The sequence below is a fragment of the Gymnodraco acuticeps genome, unplaced genomic scaffold (genome assembly GCF_902827175.1).
Source record: "Gymnodraco acuticeps unplaced genomic scaffold, fGymAcu1.1, whole genome shotgun sequence".
Taxonomy (NCBI): Eukaryota; Metazoa; Chordata; class Actinopteri; order Perciformes; family Bathydraconidae; genus Gymnodraco; species Gymnodraco acuticeps.
Window position 1 is genome coordinate 540,139 of NW_022990441.1, and position 17,061 is coordinate 557,199.

General features: G+C 39.4%; 1 long non-coding RNA gene across 1 annotated transcript; it reads left to right on the forward strand.

Annotated features, from left to right (window-relative positions):
• The first annotated feature begins 5,779 nt into the window (after window positions 1-5,779).
• Window positions 5,780-8,013, forward strand: LOC117552142. Its single transcript, XR_004569907.1, has 3 exons — window positions 5,780-5,908; window positions 6,772-6,915; window positions 7,562-8,013. It is a non-coding gene; the product is annotated as an uncharacterized LOC117552142 (long non-coding RNA).
• Window positions 8,014-17,061: the final 9,048 nt, after the last annotated feature.

A 17,061-nucleotide genomic window follows, 5' to 3' on the forward strand; every position in this document is an offset into this window, starting at 1 on the left:
CCTCATCACTCCGCTGGACTCAGATCTCTAGATACCTCATCACTCCTCCGCTGCTCGGGTTCAAGTCCGGGCTGCGGTGGTTTGTTGATACATGTCGTTTGCTTTAACCGAGGCTACGTAGTTATGCAGCGCCCCCATCGTCAGTAAATGGAAGTACTACAAAGAACCCCGTTTAGTGCAATTATTTCACAAGTTTTTTACACAGCTCGAAAAAAATTACCGAAGTCCGGACCTCGGTGACCTCAATGGTAGATACGGCCATGACTCTGACTACTTTTAAATCCAGGCTGAAGACTTTTCTTTTTGTCGCTGCTTTTAATTGAACTATTCATATCTTAGACTGCACTGTAACTTTTATCCATGTACTTTTTCTTTTAATGTTTAATTGAACTATTCATATTTTAGACTGCACTGTAACTTTTATCCATGTATTTTTTCTTTTAATGTTTATTTTATTAGCTTTTCTTTTTAATGACTGATTTTAGATGCCATTTTCTTAATGTCTTTCATTTTTTGTAAAGCACTTTCAATTGCCTTGTGTTGAAAAGTGCTATATAAATAAACTTGCCTTGCCTTCTATATTATAATTATTGTTATTTCTTAATATAATTTCAACACTGTCTAGACTTACAGTTTGAAGTAACCTCTCAACACTATCGATTTATGTCTCTTGTTGCTACGGATATTGGAGTGTCATAGTCTAATGCAGGGGTGTCAAACTGAAATACACAGTGGGCCAAAATAAAATAAATGGTACTAGTTGAGGGCCAGGGTTCAATGTTTATAGCAAAACTTATTGAAATTAACTTATTGCACATATTAAACCTGGAACTAACAAAGCTTAAATGATTGCGTATAAAAACAAGTCTTATGATTACATTTTTCCACAGGCCAACAACAGCTTAAAAAAAATCTATTTCCCTCAAAGAAAAAAACAAACATGCCCTGTTGTCGCAAGAAAAAAGGTGCAGAAGGAAACATCCATGTAAACTCAGCGTGCTGCTCTGTGATGCTAGTTGAAGCCAGATACTTGGCATCTCATCTTGGGTGCAAGTTCATCAATGTTTGGGGTCAGGCTCTGAGCTGAGGAGATCCTCAGGATTGAGTGAAGGTGTGCGTGCAATATACCGGCAGGAATAGTAATTAAAAATCATCCTGCGGGCCGAAATTAAATCCACCAAGGTTCTGATTTGGCCCCAAGGCCTTGAGTTTGACACATGTGGTCTAATGCAATGGATTTCTACCTGTGTTCTGGTCAAACCTTAGGAATGGAGAATAAAGAGCAGCAGGTGGACAGATAGAGACAGGGGAGGATTGGCTTGGAAGACAGAACAAGGGGTACAATGTGTCATTGATCTGAAAGCCTGCAGTTTCTGACCTGCAGTTTCAGTCTAACCTTTGCCATCTTTAGTCAGGGAAGTAAAAGCTTTAAATGCACCACTTTCAGGCAAATAGTGTTACATTTTCCATTCTTCTTTCTGTCTGTTTTTCTTTTTTTTTCTTTGTGCAGCTTTGTTAGGTTTTTAGTTCATACTGTTTGTCATTTTAAGTAATCTGGCCTTCAGGTTTTTTTTGTAAGAAAAAGGAAGGGATCCATTCACATTGAGGAATATTGCGAAAGACACAAATCAAATATCTGGTCTATTATTTGGCCTATATTAATGTATCTTGCTCATCTGATAGTCGAGTGCATAAAACAGTTGCTAAACACTATACTAAGACTTAAAAAAGCCACAAGATGAGTTGTACCTACAAATACCGCCCAGGACATAATTCCTTGCTATAACTCAGGAACAGAAGAGGAGATTGTGACCATAACGCACAGTTGATCCGATACTGAATTGGAATTGAATCTTGGGTACTAACCTTGAAGCTGGGTTGATTATATGGATCCTCTGTGCTGCAGAGAGATGTGTATAAAGCATCCACATTTTAGAATTGTAGCTGCTTTGCAGAAACATCCTAAAGTCAAATGTATGTACTGTAATGGTAACAACTGTGTGTTTTGTCAGAATCGGCTTTATCGGACTAGCCTGAGAAGAAATGTTTATGTGAATTCATAATCTGTATAGCGAACAAGATCCTCTATCCTTAGACCCTTGAATCAGATGAGGAACAACTCCCAGGCTTTGAGCTTTCACCTCATCTGTCTCTCAGCAAGAAATGCTATTCTGCAGCAGCTCATTGTATCGAGGATGACAAGTGTTATCCAAGATGGCTTGTCCCTATATAAAGCAGTAGCGTGGCGTGGGGAGAAAATTAGGGGAAGCCAATAATACGTCCTTTCTTTTGGGTCGGGGGTGTGGTGGTCAATGTGATAACTTAACCAGATGAGTGATTACAGCACCCGGTATCATTTTACACACATTTGTATCATACAGATGCAGGACTTACACACGCCTGTTATCTAACCGACAGGTCCGCACGCACTCTCCAGCGCAAACTCTAATAAGCATTCATTCACAAACTAAATCAGGAGACCTTTAACGTTTTACGTCCAATTCGTTCCTTTTTTCCTCTCTGTACACAGCTCCAGTTTGGGCATCGGCCTGTCATCAGATTGTATTTTAGTTGCTGCTGTAGCGGAAGTTTAGTACAATTATTTTTATTACATACTCCAAATCTCCACCCTCCATAATTGCACTTGCTTGCTACTTTCTAACGGCGGTGAGAGTGGTGCAGTGGCTTTATCTAAGTTCTATCGATTAGATTTATGATTCGAAAATAATAAAGTAGGGTAGACATGTGGATATTATCCGACTGAACACAACGTGCATTTATCTAACAGGTTCGTTTTCCACTGACCTTATTTCGAGCTATTTTCCAAAATCCTATGGAGAAATCCCATTGCTTTTTTGTCGAGGGAAACCGAGCGCAGCTTACTTCCGGGTTTTAGGATGCGTCACTGCCACACTAAATGTATGCGATTTGATTGGATTGTGAGGCAAGGGAAGCCAGCCGCCTCTGGCTTCCCTTGGCATGGCCCTGACTAATCACAGGTTGGCAGGGGCATGACGTTAGCCTTGTCTGATTGGTCAATTCCTCCATTTTTTTTCACCAAGGGAAGCCAATTTCGGCTGGCCTCCTCTCGCAACAGAGAGTGCAATCTACTGTTTCACCATAACATCTAGAGGGGCGCTGTTTCACTCTTTGTAAAATACTCAATGAGAATGGGGGAGAGACGGGCCGGCAGCAACACTAGGGTTGGGAACCGAAACTCGGTTCCAGATGAGAACCGATAAGAAAATGCCGGGTACCGGGTACCCATACAAAATACACAATTTCGGTTCTGCTTAACGGTTCCTAAACGCGGTAGACCCTGTATTCCAGCGGGTCCGTCTGCACCGCGGTGCTGCGGTGACCCGGTGGAATACAGGGCGGACCTGGAGAATCACAGAACGGCCGGTCGTCAGCGGGCCGTTGACGGCCGGCTCGGTACGCTGACGGCCGGCACCGCCCTTCATTTTTTTAAACGGCATCATATAAATTGCGCTGACAGGCGACAGAGGTCCACAGTTGCCCCGCAGCGATGCTCCCCCGCCCTCCCGTAGACATTTCACGAGCTCAGTCACTTCATAACACCAAAGATAGGTCGCGGTAAACACTCTGAAGTGAGGCTCCACTACACTAAAAAAGAAAAAGAAAAGGCAAAGTGTAATGCCTGTTAATAGCTTGCCACAGGCATAGCTCAGTTAAAATAAAGCACAGCTATTGTGCAATACATTTGTATTGCATGTATATTTTTTAGTAACAATTTCAGTTAAAGCTTTTAAGAATAAATATATTTTTGTTATCTAAACGTTTGACCTCTTTATTTTACAATTTTGGAATCGAAACGGGGAATCGATAAGAACTGGAATCGATAAGCAGAACCGGAATCGAAATCGGAATCGATAAATTTCAAACGATACCCATCCCTAAGCAACACACAGCAAAGAATTTCCGAAACTAAACGAAGTGTTTTTATTAATTTATTACAATTATAACTACAATCCAAAAAAACAGGGGAAGCCTGGCTTCCCTTGGCCTCCAGGAGAAAACGCCACTGATATAAAGAGAGCTTAAGTGTTGTGAGTCCAGTCCAGTTTTGTATTGATTTGAACCCCATGGTACCCTGTTTTTCTGGATGACAACCTGGCCACCACAAACTCATTGGTTTTGCTGATTTTAGGCTTTTGGTGACGTCCCTTGAATAATGTGACAAAGCTCTCTGTAAATATATTTCATCATTTTTACTGATGACTTCTATTTTGCCAGAAAGAATACACTCAACACCTTTTATTAGAATTCCTCAAAGTACTAACTACGTACTGTAACTGTATCACACATACATATACTGTATGTCTCGAGGACATGGATGCAAAATGGAACTTGATGGTTGGCAGTATGCAACTCAAACAAGATGTTCGGTTTTGTTATGTTTGAATTTAGCACATTTTTGTTTCATTGCCTGGAGGTGATGCAGACAATAACTCAACAGCTTCTCCTTGTGGATATTGTGCTTGCTTTCAGTAAGTTCAAACCTGGAAAGTAAACACTAGGAATGTGTTTACTATCTGAATGAAGCAAGAGATCATTTCAGAAAACATTTCTTGCATGCAAAAACAATGTAGTGTATTAAATCCTTGAATTAACCAATTTGGCAGAGAAATAGGCTACACATACAGTAGCACTAGCGAGCACACCCAATTCCACATTTAAACTTCCCTAGTTACAGAGATACACACACATGCACGCACTTGTGCATGATTCTGTATATTGAGACACAATCTGAGCCGTGTTTGAGTTCAGGAAAAGAGACTTTCTTTGATGGTCCCTGGGGGAGTTAAGCAACACGTACACTGTAAAAAAAGATCGTAATTTTACAGGAAATAACTGTACATTGTTATAGTAATTATCATGTTTTTTTAAATAACTTGCAAAATCCTGTAAAATGACAGATATTAATTATGAATTAACAACCCAAAACATTATTTTAAGTATTTTGACAATAACAACAAATAACGTTTATTTCCTTTTTTTTACAGTAAATTTACTATATAATATTTACAGTATTTTTGCACTTTCAGAAAATACATGCAGATGTACGTAAAATAAAAAGTATTATCTGTAATTAAATATGTAACTCGTAATATAAAAGTGTATTACCATTATAAGACTTTAAGATTGTCTTTGTAATTTTAAGGTAAACATAAAACTGTAAAAAAAAGCATCAAATAAAAAAAACGTAAAATGTAAGTAAAACATTTTTAGTTACATAAATCATTTTCTCAATATTCGATTGAATCCACCACAAACACAAAATATCCAATGGTGAAACAAAAGTAAATAAATATGTTTTCATGAAATTCCTAACTTACTATATTGTAAACATCTACAGTTGACAATATCATTAAAAAAAATAAAAATCATAGAAAGTGGAGAAATCTCTGCAGGGAGGACCAAGGTTTAAAACACACACTGTTATTTACTCAACAATAAGTCACAGTTATCCTTGTTTTATTTATGTTGCTGTGTTTTTTTTTCTCTCCCATTGGTCAGTATACAGTAATACACCTTAGTTTTACAGTATAATGTATGGTTTTCGGATTCTGGCCGACAGCCCGACGGCACTTGAAATAGAATTCAGCCAAAACACGGCAGACAAGTCAGGCATGTTTGGAATGAGTCCACAACACTCCTGATTGGTTAATATAAACGTATCGAAGAAACCTGCCAATGAGAACTGTCCGCGCCTGTCGTTCACATTTGAAACATCAACGTCAGTTTGAGCGGATCTCCTCCTGCGAGCTACAGCTGTCTGTATGTCTGCTACAGGAGTTTATGGATTAATATCGGGATCGTTTTACATCTACACATTAAATATGAGCATCGGGACGTCAACAAAGAACAGAATACTTGAGATCTGGTGAGTCCTGCAACTGTAATGGAGTTAAACATGTATTTAGATAATCCTTAGTTTGTGAATGTTTTATTTTTTATTTAAGGTTACGTTTCTTCTTCTAGTTAGCTGAGTTTCTTCCCGTTAAGTTGGTATGCATCATTAATAGGTTGTTAAATGTTAAGAAGCCCTGAGATGCTGTTTCTTGCAAGATGTTGCTCCCGGGAAACCCGGCTTAACATGTGGCTGCTCAGGTGAGTTTACGTCTCCAACACGGGAGAATTAAACATAAACATGCAGCGGGGTGTCACAGTGTTGTCGCCAAGTTTAATGTAAAGTTTCACAGCTTTCTTACAGCGGAATCTAGTTTGTTAATGTTCAGTAGCCAACAGCTAGAATAGCATAAACAGCTAACCGCTAACGTTCGGCTAACTTGCTAGTTAGCTCTGCTCTATACACGCTAACATGACTTGCTAATGTCACACTGTGTGAACTAAAATACTTATTGTATTACTACATCATACATGCTTGGTCCAAATCACTGCTAAAATTAATTATTTTTGAAAATGTATAGTAAAGAAACACTCAGCCATGCATGAAATAACATAGCAAAGGAATACGGGTAATGTTTGACCCATGTTGTTCCTTAGAAGTGTAGTGATACAAACATGATTTTTATTCAAAAAGTAAGAAAGGAAAAATAAAAATTAGAATTGGTGTTGATTCAAAACAGGTTAATTGAGGAATACCTGGAATCCTGAATGGTTAAAGTAATTTATTGCAAAGATATTTACAATTAAAACTAATTCGGGTCACTTTTGACACATGTTGGTTGTATGTTGTGTAACAAAGGGTTAACATGACAGCTGTGATGTTCACTCTTTTGACAGAGCACCATTGGACAGTAAGGACTATGGAAGAGAAGATGTGATGGCTTTGTGTGGAAAGCTGCTGACGCCAGCCTGTGTCCCTCATCAGTCTCTCCAGGCAGCACCCAGCTATTCTTCCATCTTGCAGATGAAAATACTTTGATAGTGAGTAATAACTAACTTGTGTCTAACATAATATTGAATGTGGTTTAGTAAAGTATTTAAAAATACCCCACATTGTACATGTACAGGACAATCAGACCTTGTTCAACAAAGATCATCAGACAATTGTTTTGTCTTTGAGGTACAGCCGCAGCAGAGTCTGAGTTTGAAGAAAACACTAACATTTTATTTAGTGTTGTTTAATCATTCAATATTTACTGGTCTTGAATTTCCTCACTGGATTACAAAATGCTCGAATCTTATTGTACAGGAACATTATGCAGATTTAATCACCTGAAGATGAAAATATAGATTCATCGATATGTATCATTTTAAGGAAATAGGCTGTTAGTAGTATTGACCGCAGCTGTAGCTAGGCGCTGCTAATGAAAACTCAAGTGCTCAATTTGTTGGTTTTTCTTTTTTATTAAGAATTGACCAAGAATATCTTCCTCTTCGAAATCCCAGTTGTACTTCGCTAACACGCAGTGCCTGGGAGGGTGCGTTTGATTGTTCCCACAATAATGCGCTGGGTGAATAGTGCTTCAAAGGTCCATCATACAAGATTTAGGGGATCTATTGGCAGCTGCTGATAATAACATCCATCATTATGGTTTACTAATAGTTATCACTTCACTTCCTCCTCCAGCACCTGGACACAGCAGGAACCTACGCCAGAATCCTGTTAGTGGACTTCAGCTCTGCCTTCAACACAATCCATCAGGACCAGAACCTCTCTCCATCAGGACCAACACCTCTCTCCATCAGGACCAACACCTCTCTCCATCAGGATCAGAACCTCTCTCCATCAGGACCAACACCTCTCTCTATCAGGACCAGAACCTCTCTCCATCAGGACCAGAACCTCTCGCCACCTCAACAAGGCCCCCCCCCACTGACACTTTACCTCAGCCGCAACGCAGACTATGCATTATATAATGGAGATCACAGGATGGTAAATAATGCAATGTTTGAATATTGCTTACTGCACATATTTTATATTCTATAATTTATTGCATTCTATTTCGATGTAAGTTACTGCTTTATTTTATTTCTATCTTACTATATTTTTATTACAGTGTTCTTAATATAGTTCGCTATCTGTGTACTTTTAAAAAAATGTTATTTGTATGTACGACACCTAGTCAAATTCCTCGTACGTGTGAACCTACCTGGCAATAAACTCGTTCCTGATTCTGATCTGTTTGTCCTCTAGGTTGCACTGCCACGTCGACAGCATGGAATGGACCGAGGAAACATGATTGGGCCTCAAGTTTTTTGCAGCCAATATACAGTATCCTAGAAACTTGGGATAGGAGGGTGAATGAATAAGCTATCCATTGGTTGGAACCTACATCCCCATTGTTAGATGTACTAAATCCTGCACACTGCTCCTTCAAATGGACGATGTGAACATATGTCGTCATTTTGCAATTTCTGTTATTTTCAGTTGAGAATGTTTTAAAGTAATCTTAAAAAATTAAACTTACTTTTTGTTTATACTGTTTATAAGTATGATGTTTAAATATTAAATGCTGTATTCATTAGTTGTACTATAATTCTACAAATATTTTAAGATTTCAGAGTAATTGTTTCTTACAGAACATTTTGTGATGTCATTTTGTTGAACCTGTTTGAAAATGTTAGAAAAAAGCTGTAAAATAACAGTATTCTAGCTGTAGAACTTTAGGTTCTGTATTTATTTTAGTGTTTGACAAATTTAATTTAAAAAAAAATGTAAAAAACTGTTTTTCTCATCAGAACTTTATTTAAGGTATTTTAATGTAACATTTTAAGACAATGGATTTTGAAAAGAGAGGAAAGTTTCCTCTAAAATCTTTAAGTACAATTTCTGTATACTAATTACTTTTGCACGTTATTTCAGTTAAAGTATTTTTACTTTAATTTTATGGTTTTTGTTTCGTCTGCCAGTCATTTGACCGTTTTTTTACGGGTTTTTTGCCCGTAGAAGTATTAGTGCTGTACTTTTATTAAAGGTTATTGACTGTAAAAAGAGCAGATAAATCTGTAGAATTACAGTGTTTCCAGTAAAATCTTTAAGGACAATTCCCGTAAATTAATGGCTTATTCACTTTATTTCAGTTAAAGTATTTTACTTTAATTTAAGGGTTTTTGTTTGGCAGCCGCTGCTGCCAGTACTTTGACCGTTTTTTTACGAGTTTTTTTTTTTTACAGTGTAGGATAAGGTTGATCGTTTGATGCTGTATTTGACTGAAAGTATTTGTGGGAGTGGATGTGGTTGGTCGAAAATGTGCTCTTATTTGAAGTGTAATTGAGGCAGTTGAAATGTTTGTGCAGAAAAAGGCTGCAAGGCAATATCAGTGAGCCCTTCATATACTGCAAAAGTCGTGGACTACCAAAGCTTATTTGAGATATTAATCGATCTTCAGTTTATTTTTAAATTAATCATTTAGTCGTATTTAAATAGTGGAGGGTTGCCATCAGAAGATACCATGAGCAAAAGGGATGTCTTTAAAGCACATAGGAGTTTTTCTACATTATTAACGTTTTATGAGTTTTAGCAACAATAAAGATAAGAATCTGATATTAAAAAAAGCCTTAATTATTATTTATTAAAAATGTATATAGTTGACAATTTAAACAAAAATAGAAGTAAAGGTCGTTAGGACTGGCTCACTTTATGGCGCATTGCCATTACAGTTTAGGAACAGGGGTAGTAACTATAGTAACGCAGTGTAGGCGGAGCCGTGACGTCATCTTCAATGAGAACCGCAGAAAAACAACACAGACGTTAGCTGTTAGCACTCAAGCTCACAGCTCCTCATATCTGTTCAGAAACTAGACAAAAGTTAAACAAGTACAAACCACAGACTGTCTGTGTCATGGTGAATACAGTCGCTGGTTTATTTATGTCTGTTTAGGCCATTGTTGTGAGTGTGGACGGCCGGAGCATATACTGCGTTAGCTTAGCCGATCTCCATTTAGGCAACACACATTTTAAAAGGTTTTTAGCCTGCCGTCTGTCTGCAGACTTGTCAAAGCGAAAGCATTAATTCATGGTTTTTATTAACCGGTATCAGTATGTTGCCAGCGATTCTCTCTCTAATTTAGCATACTCAGCCCGACTCAGCCTGGTTGTTGGCCTGGAAATAACCTCGATTTTATGGGGTCAGAAAACTGTGAAATAGTACCCGCTAGCCGGAACTACGCCAAGTGGAAACGCAACCAAAAACGGGCTCGGCACGCTTAAAGCGAGCTCCGCGCTGTAGTGGAAATGCGCCATTAATGATCTGTACCCAAAGGAAGTAGACGTTACACAGACATATGGATGCCACTTGAGAGAAAGACAGAGCACATTTTATTAAGCTACCTAGGTAAAAACCGAAAGTAAATGGCAAGAGTCAGATGTATGGAAATCCAGACAAAGTGATAACTTACGGGACAAGATGGCAAAGACAAAGAGGAAATAATATGTATGAGATTATAAGAGCGACAGAACGGAAAAAGGACAGGCCAAATAAAAGACAGGAGAGGAGGGTGCTGGTTTATGGGGAAGAGATTTCCGAGATAACTGAATAGAACAATAAGAAGCAGCGAAAATGATGCCTCAGGAATGTAATGGTCCACAATAGAGTCACAGAGAATTTTACAGAGAGGATTCCTTGGAGGGACAGACAAAATAAAAAGGATCTGAAATAATGTGCAGCGTGTGATTGAGGGAGGAGAGAAGATTTCATTTTTAAACTGGAAAGAATCAAATGAAAATTAGCAGAACAAGAGCTATTAAGTATTGGCCATATAGTGAGAAATGGGGGGGGTTATTCCTTAAAGAGAAACTGGGGTGGGGAGACAGTTGTAAGGATGGTCGAGACAGAGAAAAAAGAATGAGTCAAAGTGGGATTCAGAAAGCGATAGGGAAGAGGTGGGGGCACCCCTTCCGCTCAGCTGTGTGTCTTGGCCGACTGTGAAAAGCCGCTCTCTTCCTGTCAGCACAGGAAGCCCACAGGGCGCCTTTGTGCCAGAGTCAGAGGGAGAGACAGGGACAGAGAGACTGGCGGACAGAGATTTGAATAATTTAGTTGACTTATTGATGAACTTAAGTTTCTGAAGGTTAAGTGCATTGACATTCAAGTTACACTGGTTTTGCTTTATTACCTCTCTCAATGTTGCTGTTATTTGTTTGCATTGCCAATACCAGGCAAGTATCATCAACTAATAAGTGACTGATCGGTGTTTGTTGGATTGATTCACAGTCTAAATGGCTACAAAGACTGCATGAGGCTGCCCTTAAGAATGACAGAAGCTGTAAAGCTAAGAGATTATTCCCACAGCCCCCCTTCTTCCACCTGTGCCTATTTTGACCAATAAATTGAATTATAGTGAGGCTTAACTCCAGGCCTCTGATTCACAGACAGTCTATTGTCCTCTTTATGGTCACAATTTGCCCTGATGCCAGTCACCGATGAGTTGCCAAGGGTCTGCAGCCATGACTGGTTCTCCTCCAGGGAGATGACTCTTTCAGGGAAATGAGAATATCTTTCATTTAACTTGTTTTTGTAAGTAATTGAGCAAGACGCATATACTCAGAAGAACTGGCTCAAATAGCAGAGCACAGCTGTGTGTATACTAGCACAAACATGTGAATCATTTCTCCTGACTCATTCAAACACTGGAATGAATGAGCCCAAATTGTACATCACAAGAATACAGTACAGGCAATCATTTCACTTTGTATTGTTTATTTTTTTATTTAGACAAATTATTGTTTAAACATGGTCAATCATCACTGTGGCTCCTATTGTATATATGCATTTTTGGCCTTATTTTTTGGATGAAAGTTTTAATTTATTGTATTTAATCTCCAGAAACAACCAGAATAGGGTTAATGTAATTGGTTCAACCATTGAAAACAACAACCATATTATTGGAGTTTGTAGAGAAAGAAGCTGCAACTGAATGCATTTGAGATCAGTTTCCTTATTAAAAATATTCTCCTTAAAGTATGACTTAATTCAACTCAACTCAGTCTGTCCGTAGCGCTGTTATCCCACATGCATTGGTTGTGTGAAAGGAAATAGGACAGAGACAGAGAGAGATAAACATAAAGACATGACCTGGAAAAAGTAAGCATTGGATCTGATTATTTGTGGATGTTGTCATGCTTGTTTGTGGCGGTGTTTGTTCATGACTATGTTTACATTAATTGCATTCAACAGCCTGTTCCACAGTGCTATAGCGCATATATCCTGCTCCATTTACTGCATGTTCGTCTTGTCTTCTGTATGTGGCGTAGCTTGATATATGTCTCAGCAGTGACATGACTCCAGAAATTAGAGTAATTGGTAGCAATCTGTTTAAAGGTGAAAGGGCACGAGAAGGAGCAATTAGGAGAAGGGAAATGTAAAAATGAGGAAGAGATGCAGAAAAAGCAGAGATAGGAGGGAAATGCTAAAGAGAGCACTGCCCCTGAACCTAGAAGAAACCCTGCACGGAAGAGAGATAAGCAAGAACGGATCGGAGAGAGGAAGTGAAGCAGTGGATGAATAAAATATGTTCCACACTTATCAGGAGTGAACAGAGATCCAGGGATATACCTTAGGTTTCCCAGGCATCCCTTGCTCCTTTGTTTAGCTATAATTTGTGTCCATTCCCAGCAGTTTGTGGTCATTGTTTTTTTATCGTTTGGGTTTCCTTTGTTCGTATTTTCTGCTTCTTCTTTACTCCACTGTCTTTTTTTTCTGTCCCCCCCTTCATCTTCTCATTTCCCACTCATCCCTTGTTCCTCTAAACTACTATTTTCTACTTTCCAACTCCCCGCTCTACTTTTCTCTCTATTATCCTTACTCCCTCTCGTACCCTGTTTTGTTCTCTTTATTCTGTTGTGTTCTCTCCTTTTGTTTTAAACTCTCTCCCGCCCTTTGAATCCATTCTTTTCTTTCATCTTATCTTTATTCCCATCTCGTATTTTGTATTCTCTGACCCATTCCAGTTTCTTCTCTCATTCCTGCTTCTTCTTTTTCCATTACTCCACTAATTCCCCTCCCCATTCTTGACTTGTCATCTTCTCTCCCCTCCTCCCTGTCCATTGATACAACTACTCCACCCCCAACACATGTCAACATGGAACAGTTGTAGGCTATACTCTGCCTATTCACCCCAATGCCTTAATACTACACTAATGCCAAGCCATCAACACAACTGTCTACTCTCTTTTATGCAAAGATGCTAATGTTAGAACAAAATACCCAAGGCAAGCTTCTGAACGTTCTTCAACCCTAATTATATCTAGCTGCTAGCTACTTAAGGCACAAGCCCCGCTGTGTATTAATATGTTGCACCATTACAGTGTCAGTGCGGGGTTTCCTCTGCTCGTGCTTTCCTTTCACTCAATGTGATGCCATTTTCAGATTTTCTGGCTTTAAAATATTGTATTATTTGGACCAAAACAAAGCCTCTAAATCAAGTTTGATTTAAATAATATGGTAAGTAAGCTTTATTCTGTGGAGAATCAGTATTTATTTAAGTGGTGCTTTTTAAAAACATATGTTTATGTTCAATGAGACCCCTAGTGGCTGTTGTAATTATAACAATAGAAAAGGCAGATGTCAGTAAGCGTAGGGAAAGGTCAGGGTGGAAGGATGGGTCGACAAAAGGTCAGGCTTGAAGAGACTGACATTTTTTCTCAGTTTTCTTCCAAAGGGTCAAATTCCACTTTAATTTAAAGCATTATCACAATAATCCCAATGTTTTACTCAGTCTTTTTATCCTAACTATGACTAAAAATGTCCCCTAACCTTATTGAATTATTTTGCAACCAACATCATGTTTCCCCTAACCTAACCATGTCATTTGTTGTGCCTTAACCTAACTGTTGCCTCCAACTGTCACATTATAAAACAGATTTCCTTTTCAACAGGTTTGTAAAGATTTGAAAAGCCTCATAAATGACATCCTGCAAAAGGAGGCGTCGGATCAGAAAACCCTTCTATGTGTTGTTGAGGAGGGCATGCACAGAAAATGTCTTCTGTTGTTTCATTTGGAGAACACGTTTAGTTTAGCTGTGCTGTAAACCAAGACACTTTTACCCGTTCAGGTTATTCAAAATGGGAGATGGTAAAGATAGAAATCAGGATTGAGGCAATTCCTAAACGTTCAATAAATTAAACCAGGCAGCCTCTAGGGGAAAACCCACAGCCTGTAGTGTGTTACGGTGCAACAGATTACTTTGATGTCATGGCGAAAATATTCAAATTTGAGTAAAGGCATTTCAGATATAAAACCATTTCTATAAGAATATCCTAAACATTTTTTTTGTTCCTTAAAATAACAAAATACTGCCTTGTTTTTTATTTGCAGGGTGGCACCAGGCATTGCCAGAAAGTATATATAAAAAGATAACAAATGTTGTCCATACTATAAGAATGATTAGCAGTATCTTTGTAAAGTACATCCTCTGGTCCTCTATATTAGCACTGCATCACATGTAGGATCTTAATTCTGTGTTACTGTAGCAAGGCTGCTATGCCATATGTGTTAGTGGTGTTGACAGCCACACATACACACACATGCATGTTCACCCACATACAATGCTCAGCACACGCACACACACACCACTCCCTGTCGCCCCCCATTATCATCATGATCATTTATTAAACGTGTCTTCCGCCAGAACGAGAGAGGCTAAGAGTGAGGGAGCTCAGGGGAAGGAGGGATTGCTTTCTTAATTAAACGAGAGGAAAAAAGAGAAGGGGTACGGCGCCACAGGCCGACTCCTTTGAATAAAAAAACATTGATCTCATTCACTGCATTCCCCTGCTCCTCGTTTCTCCCTCTCTGAGCTGGCTTAGTTACTCTGAGGCAAAGAACATCCCAGAAAAATACACACACCTACTGCAGTGTACTGCGGCTCACTCTTTGTAGAGGTGTAACATGACATGTGTTTCTTTCCAGGTCAAACTAAACCATTTAAAATTATAAAACGTTTTGACTTCAGCCATTAGGGAAGTTGACATTCCAGGGTGGCTGGCAGCATGGGGTTTTCCCCAGAAATAGAGGGTACTTTTTGTTTTTTTATTGGAACTCGAGCCAATATTGTTAACCTACCAAATTATGTGGAACAGGAAGTGACTGGGATGATAGAGGTCTTTAACAATTATGAAACGATGATCGAAGAGAGGGTAAAATACATTGAATTGTTGCTATCAACACAGTCACATACATGGGATGCTTCTATATGCAGAGCTTCTACGGAGGCCAATCTATATGCAAGCATTGACACACTGTCAACCACACGCAAGACGTAGGGTTTGGTTTTTAACCCCTTCTAAAAGTGGGTCTTAATCATTTGGCTTAAATATCTCAGACTAACAAGTATTGGATGACTCATTAACAAAAAGGTTTAGTATTTTTGTTGTAAAAATGACCAATCCTTTTTGCTGATTTCAAACCTAGTGGAACAGCTGTCTTGACAGAGAGGACCTTAAATGAAATATTCTGAATTTGTTCAAAGAGGACTCCAGAGAGCTTTGAGCTCCACCGGAAGCTCCAGCTGAGGGGATTTAAACACACTCTGTGTCGCCTGCCTCACTCCCTGCAGGAAGCATATTAAGATAAAGTCACTGAGTCTTTTTGCCAAACCCCAATTGACAAGGAAATATATGAAACAAACACCAGATGAAGGATAAAAAGAAACAGGGCTTCCATTAAAGCATGTTGTCGTGCTGCACAGCGCTGCATTGCTCGAGGCCAGTTAAGACATGATTTTCTCAATAAAATTTGCAAAAATAGACATTTGAATAGTTTAAAACAATGTGTTATGTAAAGACAAATATTCAAATGTCATCTTATGTTAATTTGGAAAGCCCAACTCTCAAGTAGAGTTTTAAGTTATAATAATAATAATAATAACTTGGATTTATATAGCTCCTTTCATGAGACCCAAGGTCGCTTTACAAAGAAGAACAGGAGTAGAAACAAACCTAACAAAAACAAAAGGCAGTCAGACAAACAGTTAGACAGACAAAACAACAAATAGATTAGGGGCCAAAGGCCTTGGCAAACAGATGGGACTTGAGGGCCCTTTTGAAGGCGTCAACCGTGGGGATGTTGCGGATCTCCGCAGGGAGAGCGTTCCAGAGGGTGCCGGCTGCCATACTGAAGGCTCTGTCCCCGAAGGTTCGCAGGTTGGTGTGGGGGGTGGTAAGCAGGCCAGCACCATTGGCCTGGTAGAAACCGGACCTCGAACCTCAGCAGCGGTGATCGAAAACAGCCCAGTTGAGATGGCAGGACTGAGGGAGGGTTCGTGGATAGTCCTGGGAGCGTGGCAGAGAGGAGCCCAGTCGGGGTATTCCGGAGCGGGGATTCCACGGATAGCAGAGCACGACGGTGAGCTCGTTTTGCTAATGGCAGGACGGCAGAGGCTAGGAGCTAAACAGCAGCTAACATAATCGGCTGAGCAATGGAGATGGCAGAAACATAAAACCAGAGCAGAACAATCTTTTCGCTGTGTATGTGAAAAGAAATTGACAGCAGGGAGTGATATAAGCGAGGAATAAGCGTCACATGAAGATCGGCGAAAAACACGCCAGTGTCCCCTCTAGCGGACTTCCTGTGACGTGAAAGTCGGCTAGAAAGGGTAACAAATTGAACAATACAGTGGGAAATTATTCTCACCAAAGCACTTTTCAAATTGTATTCAGAGTTTTAGGCGAGAATGGTTGAAACATCAAGTGTACTTTTGATCATCCAATGGGGAAACGACTCAAAATGTACTAGACAGTAGTGCTGTAGCGACGACGTCGACGCGTCGACTTCAAAATATCGTCGACGACATATTTCCGCGTCGACGCGTCGCTACACACACGTGGGTCACCCAAAGCAACAAGCAGTTCGCAATCGCACTTCAAACACAATGGAGACTGAAACGGCTACCACCTCCTCCTCACAGGATTGCGCACGAAGCCCCCAAACGAAAACATCTCGCCCTAGGTCTTCAAAAGCATGGGAATATTTTAAAGTTAGTCCAAAACGCAAAGATATTTATATATTTATATCTCACTGAGACTGCTGCATAGCCTAGCAGAAGCAGCAGCTAGCTGTGGTGGCTACCATTAGCAGCTAGCATTTGCTCTCCGATTTTTACATACAATGGAATTATGGATTATAAAT